This window comes from Myotis daubentonii, chromosome 14 (assembly GCF_963259705.1).
Source record: "Myotis daubentonii chromosome 14, mMyoDau2.1, whole genome shotgun sequence".
NCBI lineage: Eukaryota > Metazoa > Chordata > Mammalia > Chiroptera > Vespertilionidae > Myotis > Myotis daubentonii.
In genome coordinates this window covers 4,589,254-4,607,569 of record NC_081853.1, presented here as the reverse complement: position 1 = coordinate 4,607,569, position 18,316 = coordinate 4,589,254, and the positions used below count along the sequence as shown (strand labels likewise).

Below are 18,316 nucleotides of genomic sequence, written 5' to 3'. Positions count from 1 at the left end.
GAAGGAGAGCATCCAGATTAATTTAACTTCCGCCCACAACAGCGGACACGTATGGAGACGGCCCCCTTCAACTATTCCACCCCAGTAAACGCCATGCCTCACCGGGGCCAGGGCAGGTCCCAGAGCAACTGCAGCGACCAGAAACTGAATCCACCCGTTTCATCTCATAGAGTCCATGGGTTTTATATGCTTTTTCGGAATATGGATTTGCTTTTCTTTCTAAAAACTCACACCATGTTTGTTGTTGTTTCCCATAATCTCCTAGGGCACCTCCCAGCACCCTGGGGAGGAGAGAGCGTTACCCAGAGTAAGAGCACAGAGCCACTCCCTAGAAGCCACACGTCAGAAAAGCTCCCGCTGAGCAAAGGGAAGTTCCCCATCAGTACAGGATGGGACCTGGGAGGCCATGGGTAGCCATCTTCCAGAGGCTCACAGACACCGCAGAGCACGGGCCACACTGCAGCGAATGTCCCATTTCTCACGTCTGTCCGACCGCTGTGGTCAGGGGCGATTGCCAGGATCCGTTCTACCCACGATTAGCCTAAGCCACTCACAGTGATCCCAGTGCCCTCCCCACCTGCGTGTGTAGGAAAGGGCACTCCAGTCCCGTGATTCGGCCCAAGGGGGAGGGGCTTCTGGGAAACCTGGTTGCCTGGCTGCCAGCCTGAGGAGGAAGCCAGTGCAGATTGGGCTCAAGCAGGACATTCCCCAGAGGGCACCCGGAGCCTGCGGCCCTCCTCGGGCGCCCGAGTCCCTGAGGCCTGTTCCTTGGGAAGCCGGGGAGTTGGTGCCTTCTCCGCTTCTTAGATCGTTAACAATCCCCTCCCATGAGCCTGGAGGTTTGCCAAGGTGGGGTGTATGACCTGTGTCCCGGAGGCTCGCACCACATCCTACACAGAGGAAGGGCCCAATTCATAGACGTACCAATAAACTGAATTATCAAACTTAAGATGTACAACGTGAATGTCCCTATCAGCTCCAGGCCTCCTAGACATCTAATATGCAAATAAGCAACCCAGATGATAGATCCCACGGCATGAAGGTAGGGAGGGCATTAGCTTCAGCAGCGAGGACCACCGCCGACCTCACTGTAATATTAATTCTGTGCATGACAAGCAGCAGCGAAAGGCAGGAGGAGCCCGTGAGATGCATGGGGGAGGGCTGGCTTTGTTCACGGGGTACAGCACTGGAGCTCTGGACTCTGGTCCTGCCACTCAAGCACAGGATGCCAGGGCGCACAGCACCCGGGCCTCAGGGGATGCCCAGGGACACGCAGGAGCAGCCTGACGTGTGGACTCTCCTGATGAGCCCGAGTGTGTCCCCCGTGAAGCCCAGGGGCCAGGGGGGTCTGCTCACTGTGTGAGCACGAACCGCTCGCCACCGAGGCCTCCGCGGTGTAGCCTGGACGGGCCTCCCTGGCACAGACACTGGGCACTCCCGAGCAAGGACGCTGTGTCAGCCCTGAGTGGGGGTGCTCCCCACCCGTCAGCCCACCCAACGCCCCCATTTCAAAGCTGGCCGAGCGGGCGGTTACGTCCACTCAGCAAGTAACTCATTTCATGGTAAGTAAACAGATGCCACGGGGCCCAGCGTCCTGCGGGTCCGTCCTGGCAAGGCGAAGGGCAAGGCGAAGGGCAAGGCGAAGGGCAAGGCGAAGGGCAAGGCGAAGGGCAAGGCGAAGGGCCCAGCGACGGGGCATTTCAGGCAGAAAGGGAGCCTTCCTCCCCAGTAAGCGGAGAGGCAGCCCCTCCCTGCCACCCCTGCTGGCCCGGAGACTATCAGGTATCGGCTCTATTCAAGTGCCTCACAGGGCTCTGCGCAGACAGGAGGAACAGGCCGGACAGGTTTCCATGTGTAGGAACCTTAAATATGCACCTAATGCAGTCGGGCCTGAAAAGAAAAGGCTTACGGACATGGTCAGACTTCACAAGTTTAAATGTAGCCCATTTATTAAATTCAGTACAGCATTCTCTCTCTTCCACACATGAACACACACACACACACACACACACACACACACACACACACACACACACGCCTCTGCACCTTTTAATTCTACCTAGAATCACAGACAAGTCTATTCCTAGGAATGTTTTCTTCTGAATTCTTTTTTAAAAAGTCAAATAGGAAATCCACTGCAAATACATTTTCCCCCATGAGATTTCTGTACAATAGAACCCTGAACAATTTAAAAAATGTATAAGCTTTATGATCTAGAAGATCCTTTAAATATCATTTTCTTAATACTAAGGTTAAAAATGTGACTGTAGCCCGGCTGGGTGGCTCAGCTGGTTTTCAGTGTGGTCCTGTAAACGAAAAGGTTGCGGGTTCAAGCCCTGGTTGGGGCATGTACGGGAGGCAACCGATTGATGTTTCTCTCTCACATCGATGTCTCTCTCTCTCTCCCCCTCTCCTTCTCTCTCTAAACATCAATAAACATCCTTGGGTGAGGATGTTAAAAATGTGATTGTGCATTTAAATCTGTTTATTAGAATTAGAAGTATCAGACAATAACTGCAGCTATTCTATATTGATTTCCTGTTATGAAGCGCCCAGTTAGCATTTAATCCTCAGCATGCCCTGTGAAATAGGTGTTATTATTATTACCTCTATGTTACAGATGGGGAAACTGGGGCATAGAGAGGTTAAGAGAGTGACTGGTTAGATTCAGAGCCTGGAGAGAGGCAGACACTGGGCTGCCCAGAGGCCAAGAATAAAGGCAGAGCAGTGAGGTTAGCACTTGGTATTGGGTGGCGTTGGGCACAAACAAAATAGGTCAAGAAAGACAAAAAGCCAAGTTCATGTGAATGGCTGGGAACAAGGACACCAACAAAGGAGGGTGGGGCACAGGGAAAGGTGATTCTGGGGGTTCAGAACCCCAAACTCCAGGGGGATGGAAAGAAGTGTGAGAGGTCTTATGACCCCGGCGAGTCCCCGGGGGCAGGACCAGGGCCACCTTCCTCACAGCTGTGCCCAGGGGCACCTCCGGGCACGGGGGAGCGTGCGGAAGCAGGCAGGAACGGGAGGGGCGCGGCGAGGCCAGCAGCCTGAGGAACTGGGGGCTGCCAGGCGCACAGAGGCGGGTGTGCTTTTTATGTTGTTTGCTTGCTTTTTAATTTTTCAACTAAAGTTCACATTCAATATTATTGGTACTAGTTTCAGGTGGACAGCTCAGTGGTTCGACAATCACATACTTCACAAAGTGCTCCTCCCGATACCTCCTGGCACCACACGCAGCTACTACATGACTGACTTTCCCCACTCTGTGCCTTCCGTCCCCGCGACGATCCTGTGACCGCCAATCTGAACTTCTCAATCCCTTCCCCTTTACACTCAGCCCCATCTCTCCCCTCCGGCAGCCATCAGTCTGTTCTCTGTGTCTGTGAGTCTGTTTCTGTTTTGTTTGTTTATTTATATATATACTCTAGATTCCACAGGTAAGTAAAATCACATGGTGTCTTTCTTTCTCTGTCTGACTTATTTCACTTAGCATAGCACCCTCTAGGACCATCCATGCCGTCCACATGGCATGAGATCATTCTTTTTATTGCAAAGTAGTATTCCATGGTGTAAAGTACCACAGCTTTTTGATCCGCTCATCTACTGAGGGCACTCCAGTTGCTTCCATAGCTTGGCGACTGTAAGTAGCGCTGCGATGAACATGGGGTGCGTACATTCTTTCAAATGGCTGGTGGTTTCTTTGGACGTATTCCCAGAAGTGGAACTGCTGGATCGAAGGCAGCTCCAGCTTTCATTTCTTGAGGAGAGGCTGTGTCTTTGTCAAAGCTCTTTGCTTGCGAATGGCAGAAACACGATTCTAATGTCAACAACACGGACTGTGTTGGTGTCTAGGAGCAGCATGGGGCCCGGCAGGGGCAGAGGGGCCTGAGGACACCAGGCTTCCCTCGCACGGCACTCATCTCCTGGGGCGTGCTCTCTCACAGCTGTGCTCTCACAGGGCAAAGCCACACCAAAAGTGCCCTTGGTGCCTGTCCTGACAGCCTGCTCGTCAGAGAACAGAGCCCTCAGCCCGCCAGCTCAGCATGTTAACTCGTGGCCGGGAGCGCTCGCTAACCATGTCAGCACGCGGCCAGGCGAGGGGCTGGTGTGTGCTGGTCGGCCAGGTCCGCAGCAGGAGCCACCCCAGGGCCCAGAGGGTGGGACCGTGATGGGCAGCCCAGTCAAACAGCCTGAAGGACTCAGGCCGGTCGGGCACAATGCCGGGCACAATGCCGGGCCCGTTTAGCCGTGTAGCCAGGGCCCAGCGGGAGGCGAGCGGCCGAGAGCACCCGCGGCTGCTTTCCGGAGCCTGGACAGCGGGAGGCTGGCTTCCTTTCCAGCACCAGGCACTGGATTAGTTGCTGCCCCGGCTACACAGCTTCCCCTCCTGGCCGTGTGGGGAGACAGTGAGGGCCAGGGGAGGAGAGTGAGGGGTCCTGAGGATGTCTGGAGCTCAGTGACCTAAGGGGCTGACAGTAACACACCAGGCTTCGTGGCCACGTGCTCTTGGCTGTGAGGACGCAGCTCCGCCAGGGAGTGGGAGGGCAGGCAGAGACAACAGTCATGACGGCGTGGCTGAGTGCCCATAAGACCCGATTACCCCAACGGGCCCACGCCTGCTGACCACCATCAAGCTTACAAGGCAAACCGGAAAAGTGCCCTTGAAGGGGCGAGCCTGCATTTCTGGGGGAAGAGTCAGTTATGCAAACAGGGCGCCCCCTGCAGGCAAAGACCACAGCCCTCCCAGCGGGGGGCCAGGGCCCCTGCACCCACAGGCACCGTTCGCTGAGTCCTGCCTCTGGACATGCTCGCTCTCGAGGTCCTTGCTGAAAAGTAGACAACCCACAGCTTCGGGGGCCATCTGAGCCAACAGACAGCAGGGCAGTGATGGAGGGCGGCAGAGGACAAGGACGTTTTGAATGGAAAATGCAGAAAGTGGGGAAAGGGAATCGGAAAGGAGTCGGGGCTGCTGCCCTGGCTGGAAGGTGGGCCGTGTGGGCCGGTGGACAGGACCAGCTGGCCTGGCGAGGTCCTAGCACCTGGACACACGCGTGGGCGTGGCAGAGGCCAGGCCACCTTGGAGCAGGGATGGCGATGAAGCCTGGAGAGCTGCTTCCAAGTCCCCTCTCGGCCCCCCACCCCCTCCAGGACCAAGGCTCAGAGTGCGGCCATGCTGACTGAGGCGGGAGGGTAGCTCAGGTCTGTGGCGGGACTAGCAACCTGGGGAAAACTGCAGCGCCACCCCTCCCGTGGCCCCGGAGAAACACTGAGGCTCTCCAAGGCCCTGGTTTGTCGTCTGTCAGGCAGAGAGAAAGCCACCTCCTTCCTTAGCTGGGATGGGGTGGTGCCACCAGCAGCCATCCTCCTCCTCAGTGTGAAGATCTCTAGTTTAAACATCACCCACCCCTACTCAGCCACGTGCGGACCCAGCCCCCACTCCAGGGGAATGCACGGCATGAACAGGGAGCACGCGAGCGAACCAGGGACGTCTGCCCACATGGGGTCTCCTACCTCAGGCCCCTCAGACCCCAGCAATGCCAACAACAGCGCCACCCTTTCCTCAAGTGGATCAGATTTCCTGACAACAAACGCCATTCCTCTTGGGGAGCAGACGCAGGGTCACACTGACCCAGGCCATCATGAGGATCACACCGGCCCAGGCCATCACGAAGACCAGGTACAGCACAAGCCCTGGAGCAGACCGGCGGACGGCGCGAGGCCCTGAACCCGCTCCTGGCACCTGTGCCCCGCTGTCTCCCTCATCTCGGTTCTCCATCCTCACCGTTGAGGTCACTTTTCTTCCCAATGGAGCCACAGGGCCACTAGCAGGTCCACGCTCAAGTGCAGCTAGTTGAGCAGGCCCTGTGAAGAGGGATTCTCTCCCCCAATAATCCCAGCAAGAGGCCTTCTGTGGCCTTCACAGGCTCGGCCTGGCCAGGCCCGAGTCCCAGGTCCCCTGGGGACAGCACATGAGCCTGGGGGAGCGGCCGCACCTCAGCCCAAGGGCAGCGGGGGACTGGATGCTGGCAGGCCAGGACCACGCTGCCTGTTCCCAGCACGCACCTGGCAGCAGTACCCGGTGCCACCCACACGTGGGAAGGGGAGGAGAGAGGCCCTTTAAGTCAAGAATGAAGTGGTGAGTGGGGTTTCCATGCAGAGCACACAGGGCGGAGCCTGCAGGTGCAGATGCAGGAAGAGAGGTTGGGGTGAAAGTGCGCCAAGGAGCTTGTCCAGCAGGAGCCCTGAACAGGGGAAGCCCAGGGAAGGCTCAGAAGGGGTGTGGGCCCACGGGTGCCGGGGGCATGGCCAAGCGAACCTGCCCCCCCCCCCACCTGAGAAGCCTCACGGATGCCTGCTTTCTCCCTTCCGCCCATGGCCAGGTGCCTTCCTCGCCCACAGCCCTTGGGAGGGAGCAGGCACTTCAACTCCAGCTCAGGAGGTTCAGGAATTGTCCCTGAGGTCGCTGACTAGACATCTGGTAGATGAAGGGCTCAAATCCAGGTGAGTACGTCCTAGGCCTAAGCGCCCTCTTTCTGAACTAGCCTCACCTGAACGGGAAAGACCATGGACAAATGCCGAACAAAGCCGCTCTCGCACTGAGAGACCCTGTCACAGCCCTCTCGGTGCGTGTGGGTGAGTGTTGTGGCCCCAGGTTTCCCTGACCGGACTCTGGAGAAAGTCAAGGCCTTTGGGAAAAGACAGGCGGGCCGGCCGGGCCAAGGACTGCAGGAGCAGACACGGGGATAAGCAGGGGCCAGGGGTTTCCCAATGTAGGGCCCTGAGGACACTGCGATGCCAGAGTCACCAGTGCGGAGGGAGGGGGAGGGAATGGCGGGGACGGTGGGCCGCGCTCCCTCCCTGCCCTCACTGCCCACTGGAGCGCTTGCTGAGTCAGCCAGGGGGGAGCGGACCTCACCCGCCAGGGTCCAACCTGCCAGGGGCCTGGACACAGGGAGGAAGCGTTTGTGAGCGCAGCCCAGACACACCAGGGGCCCCCTGGACCTCGCCTCTCCCCCACCCCACCCCACCCCGAGGCTCCAGTCAGGGCCCAGAGGAAAGAGCATGGGCAGGAGGGCCTGTGACCTTGGGTTACGTCAGGATTTCAGGTTCCCACACTCCTGGTTTTGGGCTCTCCAGATACACAGGCTGTGTCCCGGTCTATGACCTAGAAAGCCGTGTTCAGGAAACGCTTTACTCATGTGCTGCCCACGGATGGGCTCCCGCCTGTGAAACGCCGGCCCTGGCACCCCTGCCGGCCTCGGGGCTGCGGAACATTCAACCACACTGTGAGTGCTCAGCACAGGCTGGGACTGCCCGAGTGGCACTGAATGTCAATCATAACACAACAGAGGCCTGAGTGTTCCTGCGTGAGGCGCAGGGTTGGTTCTACAGGAGACCTGGCCCTGCATTATGCCCGGGGGGGGGGGGGGTTCATTGGCAGCGTCGCATGAAGTGCACCGGGCTTGTCCTGGGGAAATACACCCTGTGAGGTTTTCCAGCAGGGAAGTTCTTTGGAAACGGAAAAGGATGCTGGCTGCTGATACACGGAGAGCTGAGATTCAGGCAGAGCCAAAAGCTAAAAAACAAAAAAGTGTTTCAAATGCATTTAGAAGAATATTAACAAGTATGTCGATGTATCACACCACACTGGCTGTCAATATCACAAAACAGTTTCTACTCCCGACTGCTTTGAAGTGATGGTACACTAGATCTTGTCATTGATTGCATTCATAAATAAGCACTGTTGTCATTATCGCACAGATATTAGTATCACAAATGTTTTAATAACCGCACTTAAATATGATTCAGTCTAACTTCAACTTAACGATTTTTTTCTGAGAAGATATGCAACTTCCGGAAGGCTCCCCTGCGCCAGAGCACGGTGCTCAGAGAAACCATCCTTTGGCAAAGCGAATTGCGCGTCACTTATTTCCCCACCAGCCCAGCCTACATTTGCCAAAGTGCGGGACACCGAGGCGAGGAGCTATGTCTGCAGGTCCTTCTCGTAAAGCTGCCCCCCCAGCTGAGCTGCACCCCTAAACCCGAGCTGGGTCTGCGAGGACGGCTGTGCGACAGCGCCAACTGCCGGCCTCCGGGATCCGCCCGGACCCTGCTCCCCGCGCCTCTCCCCGGCCCAGGGCTGACCAGCCAGCAGGGAGCGCGAGGCTGGGGCCCAGCCGCGTCCAGACAACACCAGCCACCACGCAGCCATGGCAGGAGTGGGCAGTGAGTCTGAGTGTGTGGAGTCCTTGGTGGCTGGGGCTGTGGTATTAATTTAAGATATTGCTTGTACTTTGGTCTGTCACCTCTGAATCAACTTTTAATTTATTAATGTAATGAACAAATACATAGAAAAAGAAGGACGGTGATAGGTAATTGTCATAAGGAATACATATGGCCAATAAATATAAGAAAAAATTCTTGACTTCATTGATAAAAACTATTAAACAAGTATACAGTTTTCTTATCAAATTGTCAGATGCTGAGTTGTTTTTATGTCAGATGAGTTGATGTAAGACATATATTGACTACCTTAAATTCCAACAATTCATAGTTGAAAGTAAAACAACTTTTTTGAAATGAAGGATGAATTTAAAATGTACTTAGATGAAAACTAATTTCTGAAGCTAATTTCAGGAGGCAAGGCCAAAGAACGAAGTAAGATTCTAAATCACAAATTAGGTAGCAGCAAAATAACATCACATTCTGTTGCTATTGCCGTGAGGTTTTGGTCATAGGAGGCCGCAGGCCTCCGCCTTTGCCGCCCTTTCCCCACCCCCTTGCCTGTCACCGACGGGCAGGGGGAGACCCTTCTGCTTCGGAAGATGCCCTGGGCCTTCCGTTCTGCACCGCGGTGACTTCGGTAGATTGTCTCTCGCTGACAGCGTGTCCACAGTGCCCCTGCCTTCACTCCGACCGTCCGACCGTCCGCCTCCTCTCCCCGATGAAGCCCTCGGCGCCTTTTCACGTCTGCAGCGCTGGGCGGGAGGACATTGAAGAACGGGCCTCAAGTGCCTGCCCCCGGGCGTGGATGGACTTGGGCGGAACAGGGGACAGAGCCCGAGCAGCGGTACAGTGAACCTGCTCATCACGCAGGACACCCCTCCCCGGGCGGAGGAGCCCCCCGCCCCCTCTCCCGAGCAGAGCCCCCCACCCCCTTCCCGAGCAGAGCGGCTCAGGGAGCAGCTTTCTCTTCACTCAGCACAGCGCCCAGGCCACTCGCGAAGGCAGCCTCCAGGCCGCTGAACACTGATGCGGCCTCTGCCGGCGGCCTCCTAACCTCCCCTCCGTGGGCGCGCGTGGCCTTGTTGGTCCCCCTTGCACACGGCTTCAGCGGAAACAGGGGTACTTAACACAGGAGGAGCCCCGGCAGGGGCGCGGAGGGTGGAGCGTGACCCCAAACACCGAAAGGTCTCGGGTCTGAGCCCCAGTCGGGGTGCATATGAGGCAACCAATCAATGTTTCTCTCTCTCTCTCTCTCCCTCCCTCCCGCCCCACTCCCTCTATCCCTTCTTCCCTCCCTTCCTCTTTCTCTAAAATCAATAAACATGTCCTTGGGTGAGGATTTTTTTAAAAGGAGCAATGTTATTAGTATCATTTCAGTGCCAGGCGAACCCAACGCCTGGCTCGCTCAGACCTCGCAGGGACGCACAGTCCATCTGCGCTGTGAGTGCCGCTCAGGAGGGGGCATTGCTGTCCCCTTATGTTCAGAGTCTGGGGGTTACGGAGTCGCGCTGCAAAGGAAGGAAGTGGAGGAGCAGAGTGCAACCCGTCTAACTCCAGAGTCACACTGAATAACCATACTCCACTGCCCTGATAGTCAATTAATTGTTAAGTTTATATATTAATATAAATGAAATATAATTAACCTAAACACTATGCCAATTATTTTAATAAACTTTCAGCATTAAAGGAAAAACACACCTGCTGGAAGGTAGCTCCGCAGCCGTCCACGCAGTGCCTGCTCAGACCGCCCCAGCCTCGGCTGAAGGGGGGCGGGCACGGGCTGAGCCTGGGCGCCTCGCAAAGGCAACTCCAGGACGGCGCTATTCACACGGCCCAGCCGCAGAGGGCAACGCCGCCACTAGTGAACCAGGGACGGGCCACGTCGGAGCCGCAGCCCACATGGGACAGAACGACACCCTCCTTCCAACGCGGGCAGCACCTGCTCGGTGTGGCATAGGGGAGGCGAGATTGAGGACTAGAAGGGAAACCTTCATTACTGCGGATCTAAATCACTTTTTAATGGAGAGAGAGAGAGAGAGAGAGAGAGAGAGAGAGAGAGAGAGAGAGAGAGAGTGTTTTGGGTACAGGATTAGGAGAGTCACCACAGAAGGCTGCAGAGGTGGTGGGCTGCACATCCAGGCCTGGGTGAGAGAATTTCCAGTGGCATTAGCCACAGTCGCTGGGAATGCTGCCTGGGGCCAGGGTCCGGATGGCCGGCCATGCTGGCTCTGCGTCCCACACAGAAGTGTGCTGCATGGTTGGTGTCTGCCCTGGCACAGGAGGCGATCTTCAGGGGAGGGCCATACCTGCTCCTCGCCACGGGGCACCTCGGGCTGCCAACCGGGCCTGAGAGGAAAGGCCACAGTGCAGACCCGGCACGTTTAAATCAGGGGTTTTGAGCCGTGGAAGCACAAGGGACTGGATTTACCGACAGCTGTGATCAGATGAGCCCATAGGTCAGCTCGTGGGGGCCGAGATGACGGGGAGGCCATGTGTCTGGGAACCAGTATTGCAGACTGGCCCAGGGTGGGGGGGCGTGGCAGATTGGCTAATTCTTAGGCTCAGCCTTGTATTTTGGAAATGTGACTATTTGTAGGGCTTCTTATTTTTATTATTTATTTATTTCATCCATCGAAAGTTTTTTACCAAAGTCTGCTTGAAAATGCCAGCCTCACACACGTGTGCTGAAGGAAAATAAACTTTCAATAGTTCAGTCAGAACATAAAAGTGTGTGGGGGCTGCCCCCTGGTGGCAGACTTGGAAAATCCATAGAACAAGGTAAGATTCTCAGGTGTGTGCAGGAAGCACTAAGCCCTGGTGAGTTCGAAAGGACTCTGTGGTAAACAAGCCCAGGAACAAAGGCATATTACATACCCTGAGGCACTATTTCATGTGTTACGCATGGCACAGCACCTCCCGATGCTTGGTGATGGTGAGCATTTAACATTTTAATGGTTTTCAAGCCGACATCCGACATCCGTAGGAAGAGCACTTATTTGGATGCCAGCACTCATTTGACATTTAGATTCTTCTGAATTCATATGCATCTTTGATGATTGTAAAGTAACTCCTTGCTTTGAAGGAGATAAAAGGACACATATCTTTTGTGTTTGTATACAATGTTTAAGAGCTAACTTTAACATCACAAAGTACTTTTATTTGAATATTTTTACAAAATGCAGACATTAAATTTGAAATAAAAAAGCAATTTAAAAATAAGAAAATATTTGAAATAATAGTCATAATTTGGGGCGGCTCAGAGCCAGAAGAGAGTCTATTTGTTATAATCAAACTCCAGCAGGAAATCCAGGTGCCAGCAGAGCCACTCCAGCTCCTCAGCAATCAGTGCCCAGATGCCAGTCAGACGCCATGAGCCTGTTTCATATCCTTTACTCAGACTCTAGTAAGTGCTTGGGGAGCTGTTTAAACTACTTGTTTTATTTTTAGTTTATTTATTATTATATTTTCCCTGAAATGTACTTTAACCACACTGTTTTATCCAAGGTCTAGAAACTGCACATTTTCCAGGGACTTAAAAAAAATTGTTCTAGCACTAAAAAACACGAGAAAGTACTTGCTTCTAAATATGAGAAGAAAACTACCCAATCTCAGGTGATGAATATTTAATTTAATACCTATAAAGGTTAACATATTGTCAACTTCATTAGTTGGTAAGTCCTTGAGGTCATTAAATTGCATTGTTTTAAAATAATTTTTATGTTAGATTTTTTTATTTGGCATGAATTATCAAGGATGCATGATGCTATATAATAAAAGCATAGTATGCAAATCGACCAAACCACAGAATGACTGGTCGCTACGATGCGCACTGACCACCAGGGGGCAGAACTCAACACAGGAGCTGCCCCCTGGTGGTCAGTGGGCTTGCACAGGAGGAGCACTGCTCAGCTGGAAGCAGGGCTATGGCTGCCCAGCACAGCAGGTGGCAGGAGCCTCTCCTGCCTCTGCTGCAGGCGGGCGGGCGGTAAGGAGTCAGAGGTCTGAGAGCCCCCGACTGCGAGAGGGTTGTCTGACTGCTGGCCATCCCCCTAGGGGTCCTGGACTGAAGAGGGCACAGGCCGGGCTGAGGGACCCTCCCCCCCAACAGTGCACAAATCTTGTGCACTGGGCCTCTAGTAGGCAATAATAAACTAAATGAGTTTATTGCAACAAACAATTTTAAAAGCAAAAATTTAGGGTCTTTAAGAATATAGAAAGAGTAAGAAATAATTTTAACGAGGGAAACATGTACCTTTTAATATGCTTGATACCATGTGAGTGGGTGTCCAAATGTACAAATTCCTATGCCTGAAAATCTATAAATGCCCCTCACTGCAATAATTCAAATGAAAACAAATTAAACATCAAAAACTTCTGCTCTTCCAAAGATACTGTTAAGGAAAAGAAAAAACAAGCTAGAGACTGGGAGAAAGTATTTGCAAAGGATGCACCCGATAAAGGACCTGTACCCAGAATAAAGAATGCTCAAAACGCAGTATGAAAACAAACAACACCCCAAAGTGTGCAAAAGATCGAATCAGACAATTCACTGAGATGACATACAGATGGCAAGGAAGAACAGGAAAAGATACGCAGCATTGTAACCACAACGAATCCCTCCACGTCCACTGGGATGGGCAGAAAGGAAAGGGCTGATGGAGCCAAGGATCGCCAAGAGCGTGGGGAAGCGAGCTCTCACTCGGAGCAGGCGGGGATGGAACTGGTGCGACCGCTTTAGAAAACAGTGTGCAGCTTCGTTCAAGTTCAGCACGCAGCTAGCATGTGATCCACCCCCCCCCCCCGAGAAAGGAAGGCGAGGTCCACACACACCTGTGCACGACTGTCCGCAGTCGCCTTCTCATAACAGTGAAAAGCTGGGAACAACTCCCCATTCCTTCCTCAGCCCCGCTCCTGGTCATGCGTAATCCTGTCGGCCTGATGGCGACAGATGAGATGCTGTCTCCAGCAGGTGTGAGGGAGGCTGTGCAGGTGTGAAGTGAGAGCGGGGGGGGGGGGGGGGGGGGTGACGTTTGAGAGTGTCAGGTCCTGCAGCCCAGGCGGAGAACAGGCTCCAGGAAAACTGGCCCACGGGGCTTCCGACTGGTACTATGATGGGGCTGATACCCAGTAGAGATGCACACAGAATGACAGTCCCTCCACCCTGGTTGGCAGCTGGTCGCTGCCCGGAGCCCATGCCTGCATCTCACCCCCCGTCCCCATGGTCCAGCAACTGAGGGGGACACACTGCCCAACAGCGTGGCCGACGCCTGTTCAAATTGATCCTTGTTTGTACTGACCAGCTGTTAATATTCAGAATATTGCTCCTGGCTTCAGGAGTCTAAGTTGTTTTTTGTTTAAATATATTTTTATTGATTTCATAGAGGAAGAGGGAGAAAAAGAAACACCAATGATGAGAGAGAATCATTAATTGGCTACCTCCTCCACTCCACCTACTGAGAATTGAACCCACAACCCGAGCATGTACCCTGACCGGGAATCAAACCTCGACCTCCTGGTTCATAGGTCAACACTCAACCACTGAGCCACACTGGCCGGGCAGGATTCTAAGTTTTTGAGTGACCTCTTCTTGCTCTATTTCTGAACCTCTAGGGGGCACTGTGAAGGGATCGCCTACCTCAGTTACGATGTCTGTGCCCCTGAGGGCAGGTGCCTGTGTGTCTCTATGATGCCTGTGCCCCTGAGGACACGTGTGTGTCTCTATGATGCCTGTGCCCCTGAGGACACGTGTGTGTCTCTATGATGCCTGTGCCCCTGAGGACACGTGTGTGTCTCTATGATGCCTGTGCCCCTGAGGACACGTGTGTGTCTCTATGATGCCTGTGCCCCTGAGGGCAGGTGCCTGTGTGTCTCTATGATGCCTGTGCCCCTGAGGACATGTGTGTGTCTCTATGATGCCTGTGCCCCTGAGGACACGTGTGTGTCTCTATGATGCCTGTGCTCCTGAGGGCACGTGTGTGTGTCTCTATGATGCCTGTGCCCCTGAGGGCACATGTGTGTGTCTCTATGATGCCTGTGCCCCTGAGGACATGTGTGTGTCTCTATGATGCCTGTGCCCCTGAGGACACGTGTGTGTCTCTATGATGCCTGTGCCCCTGAGGGCAGGTGCCTGTGTGTCTCTATGATGCCTGTGCCCCTGAGGGCACATGTGTGTGTCTCTATGATGCCTGTGCCCCTGAGGGCACGCGTGTGTCTCTATGATGCCTGTGCCCCTGAGGACACGTGTGTGTCTCTATGATGCCTGTGCCCCTGAGGGCACGCGTGTGTCTCTATGATGCCTGTGCCCCTGAGGGCAGGTGCCTGTGTGTCTCTATGATGCCTGTGCTCCTGAGGGCACATGTGTGTGTCTCTATGATGCCTGTGCCCCTGAGGGCAGGTGCCTGTGTGTCTCTATGATGCCTGTGCTCCTGAGGGCACATGTGTGTGTCTCTATGATGCCTGTGCCCCTGAGGGCACATGTGTGTGTCTCTATGATGCCTGTGCCCCTGAGGGCAGGTGCCTGTGTGTCTCTATGATGCCTGTGCTCCTGAGGGCACATGTGTGTGTCTCTATGATGCCTGTGCCCCTGAGGGCAGGTGCCTGTGTGTCTCTATGATGCCTGTGCCCCTGAGGGCAGGTGCCTGTGTGTCTCTATGATGCCTGTGCTCCTGAGGGCACATGTGTGTGTCTCTATGATGCCTGTGCCCCTGAGGGCAGGTGCCTGTGTGTCTCTATGATGCCTGTGCCCCTGAGGGCAGGTGCCTGTGTGTCTCTATGATGCCTGTGCCCCTGAGGACACATGTGTGTCTCTATGATGCCTGTGCCCCTGAGGGCAGGTGCCTGTGTGTCTCTATGATGCCTGTGCCCCTGAGGGCAGGTGCCTGTGTGTCTCTATGATGCCTGTGCCCCTGAGGACACATGTGTGTCTCTATGATGCCTGTGCTCCTGAGGGCACATGTGTGTGTCTCTATGATGCCTATGCCCCTGAGGGCACGTGCCTGTGTGTCTCTATGATGCCTGTGCCTCTGAGGGCACATGTGCGTGTCTCTATGATGCCTGTGCTCCTGAGGGCACATGTGTGTGTCTCTATGATGCCTGTGCCCCTGAGGGCAGGTGCCTGTGTGTCTCTATGATGCCTGTGCCCCTGAGGGCACATGTGTGTGTCTCTATGATGCCTGTGCCCCTGAGGGCAGGTGCCTGTCTGTTTCATTCGTTCTTTCACTCCCACAGTGTTTCCCAGGACGTCATACACAACAGTTGCTGGACCAGGATCCCAGAATATCCCTGTGAAAAGGCAAACACCAGCCCGCCCTCAGGAAACCTTCAGAACTGTCGGAATCAGGTGAAAAGAACTGAAGAGCCAGTAAGAAGTAGCTCCCAGGAGTAAAGCCTGCCATGAAGGAAGAGGCTCTGGGATGGTTCCTGAGTGGCTCACCTCGGCCCTCAGGCGCTCTGTCCTCCCTGACACTCGCCTTGAATAACCAAGCCGTCAGCCTGATGCAGGTGAAAACTTCCGAATGCTGCCTGCCGCGGACACACCGGCTGTCACAGGCACGTTGACGAGAATGCCGGCCGAGGCGATACTGTGGGTGATAACCTCACAGAGGCCCTTCCTGACAGGGAGTGAGAGGAAGCCAGCCTGAGGTTCAGGCCACGGCAGAGGCTGAGGTGCAAGGCAGAGAGAGCGCCCAGGCTGCACTGGGTCGTGAGCATGAAGCTGCAAGAGGGAAGGGCTGGGGTGGGGGGTGCGGAGGGTCTGGAAGGAGGAGAGAGTGAGCCGGGGCTGAGTGAGGCTCGAGAGCATGGCCAGGGCCAGGGCTCACAGATAACAGTCAGGTGATCGGATTTGCACCTGCCGTCCTCAATAGGTTCTTGGAAACTGACTTTACAGGAAATGGTGGTAAAGAAACCAGTTTCCCGTAGGCTAATTGATAAAAGCAAGAGTTTAGTTCCTATGGAATATTTTTGGACACGGAAATATCGCCAAACTTCTAAATAAAGACCCAAACACTTCTAATACTACACACTGAAGTAAGTGTGAGCTACGCCTACATTTCAGAAAGACGACTAAAAGCAAGAGAATTCTTTTCCAATCCACTTTTTCCGGGTCAGAATCATGGGTGGCCGGAGCCTGTCCCAGCAGCTCAGGGCACCAGGCGGGACCCCCATGGACAGGACGCCCCTTCAGTGCAGCCCTCACTCACCCACACTCACTCAGACTGGGACAAGGAGACACCCCAGCTAACGCCGTGTGCACAGCTCTAGGGCGTGGGAGGAACCGGAGTCCCCACAGAAAACACACGCAGATGTGGGGAGAGTGTGCACGCTCCACACAGCCCTGCCAGGACTCGACTTTGTTTCTTACCAAGGTTATAATGAAACGGCGTTGAATGAAAGGACATTATTTGAGGATCTGCTGTAATTTAAGAAGATCCTTTATCATGTAAGTCTAAATTCCCCAGTGCTTCTCAAAGTGCCTAAATCAGTAAGAGTTTGAACAAAACACAGAGCCAAGCAACCATTGGCTTTGCTCAATTGTCCACTGGACTTGAGCTGGTCAAGTGTTCAACTGCAAATCCAAAGAAAATAATGTACAAACGTGTATATAAAACATTGGAAATATAGGAAGCGAGTCCATGCACAGGATAGTTAGTACATTGTTTTGTTCATTTGTTTGTTTGGCAATTTGGGAAGAAAACTCCTTTATCAAATGTAAGTCTATATTATTCAACTTTGGGGCATTTAACTTTTATTTGAGAGGAGGGACTAAGTGTATTTACTAATTTTCTTCCTCATTGCTAGTAACACAAACACTTTGACGGTAGACCCTACCCCACTTGACAAGTCAATGCACACTGACACTTACACATGACAAGCCCCTTTCCCCTTCTGACGCATCCAAGTTCAGTGTTTCCAGAGACGTCCACTTACCTTGGACTTGTTAGTGTTCCAGTGCCTTCCTCTGCTTTCACAGTAATAATCTTCGGATTTTGTTTGCCATAGCGGGTGTCATCTTTTCCTTTCACACATCCTTTCTCCTGGATTGCTCATCCACGCCTGTGACACAGGGGACAGAGCGCCTTCATTTCTGTGCACACAGAGGAGAGAAGGAGGAAGCTCAGGTCAGCGACACTTCTGATTTATTCTATGTTCCCCTGGCTGCCTACAGTTTAATCACAGTTTTAGGACTTCACCTAATTAGAGGAAATTTAGAATAGAGCTACCGCAGAATGCAGGCGAAATGGAGGCTATTTTCCTTAACAACTAAAGATCTGATACCACCTTGGCTTCTCACATATGCATTTCATCGAACACACGGTGCTCGACTTCTCTCTGCAGGAGGAGACTCTGAAGCCTAAAAGTTATCTACAGTCAGTAAAACCAGGGCCAGCAAAGTGGGAGAAATCAATGAAACATCCGGTCAGAATCCCATTTCAGAATGACTCAAACCAGGGTCGCACTCCCGAATCCCATTCTGAAAGATGTCAGTTGCAGAGGGAATGAAAGGCAGGCTATGAATACTGATGAAATTGAGTGTGCTGAGCCCTAAGGAACTCATCTATATGTATTTGTGATTCTCCGAACAAAGGCAGAGGAAACGGCTTTCCCCCAGGAGTCTTCTAAGTCTGGAAGAGCATTTACTTCCCCCTTGTCAACTGTGTATCAGCACTGGGTGAGAGGAGGCAGGAGTGTGCACCTGCTCCCACTGGACAAAAGGGAGCAGAGCAGGTGTGTGCACCTGCTCCCACTGGACAAAAGGGAAGAGAACAGGTGTGTGCACCTGCTCCCACTGGACAAAAGGGAAGAGAACAGGTGTGTGCACCTGCTCCCACTGGACAAAAGGGAGCAGAGCAGGTGTGTGCACCTGCTCCCACTGGACAAAAGGGAAGAGAACAGGTGTGTGCACCTGCTCCCATTGGACAAGAAGGGGCAGAACAGGTGTGTGCACCTGCTCCCACTGGACAAAAGGGAGCAGAACAGGTGTGTGCACCTGCTCCCACTGGACAAGAAGGGGCAGAACAGGTGTGTGCATCTGCTCCCACTGGACAAAAGGGAGCAGAGCAGGTGTGTGCACCTGCTCCCATTGGACAAA

General features: G+C 53.7%; 1 protein-coding gene across 1 annotated transcript in view; it reads right to left on the bottom strand.

Annotated features, from left to right (window-relative positions):
* Window positions 1-17,304, bottom strand: part of FRMD4B (FERM domain containing 4B) — a 212,424-nt gene extending 195,120 nt beyond the window's left edge. Inside the window, exon 1 of the mRNA XM_059663000.1 lies at window positions 17,155-17,304. The gene's annotated coding sequence lies outside the window, so the exon portion shown is untranslated. The remainder of the gene's footprint in view (window positions 1-17,154) is intronic.
* Between the last annotated feature and the right edge of the window lie 1,012 nt (window positions 17,305-18,316).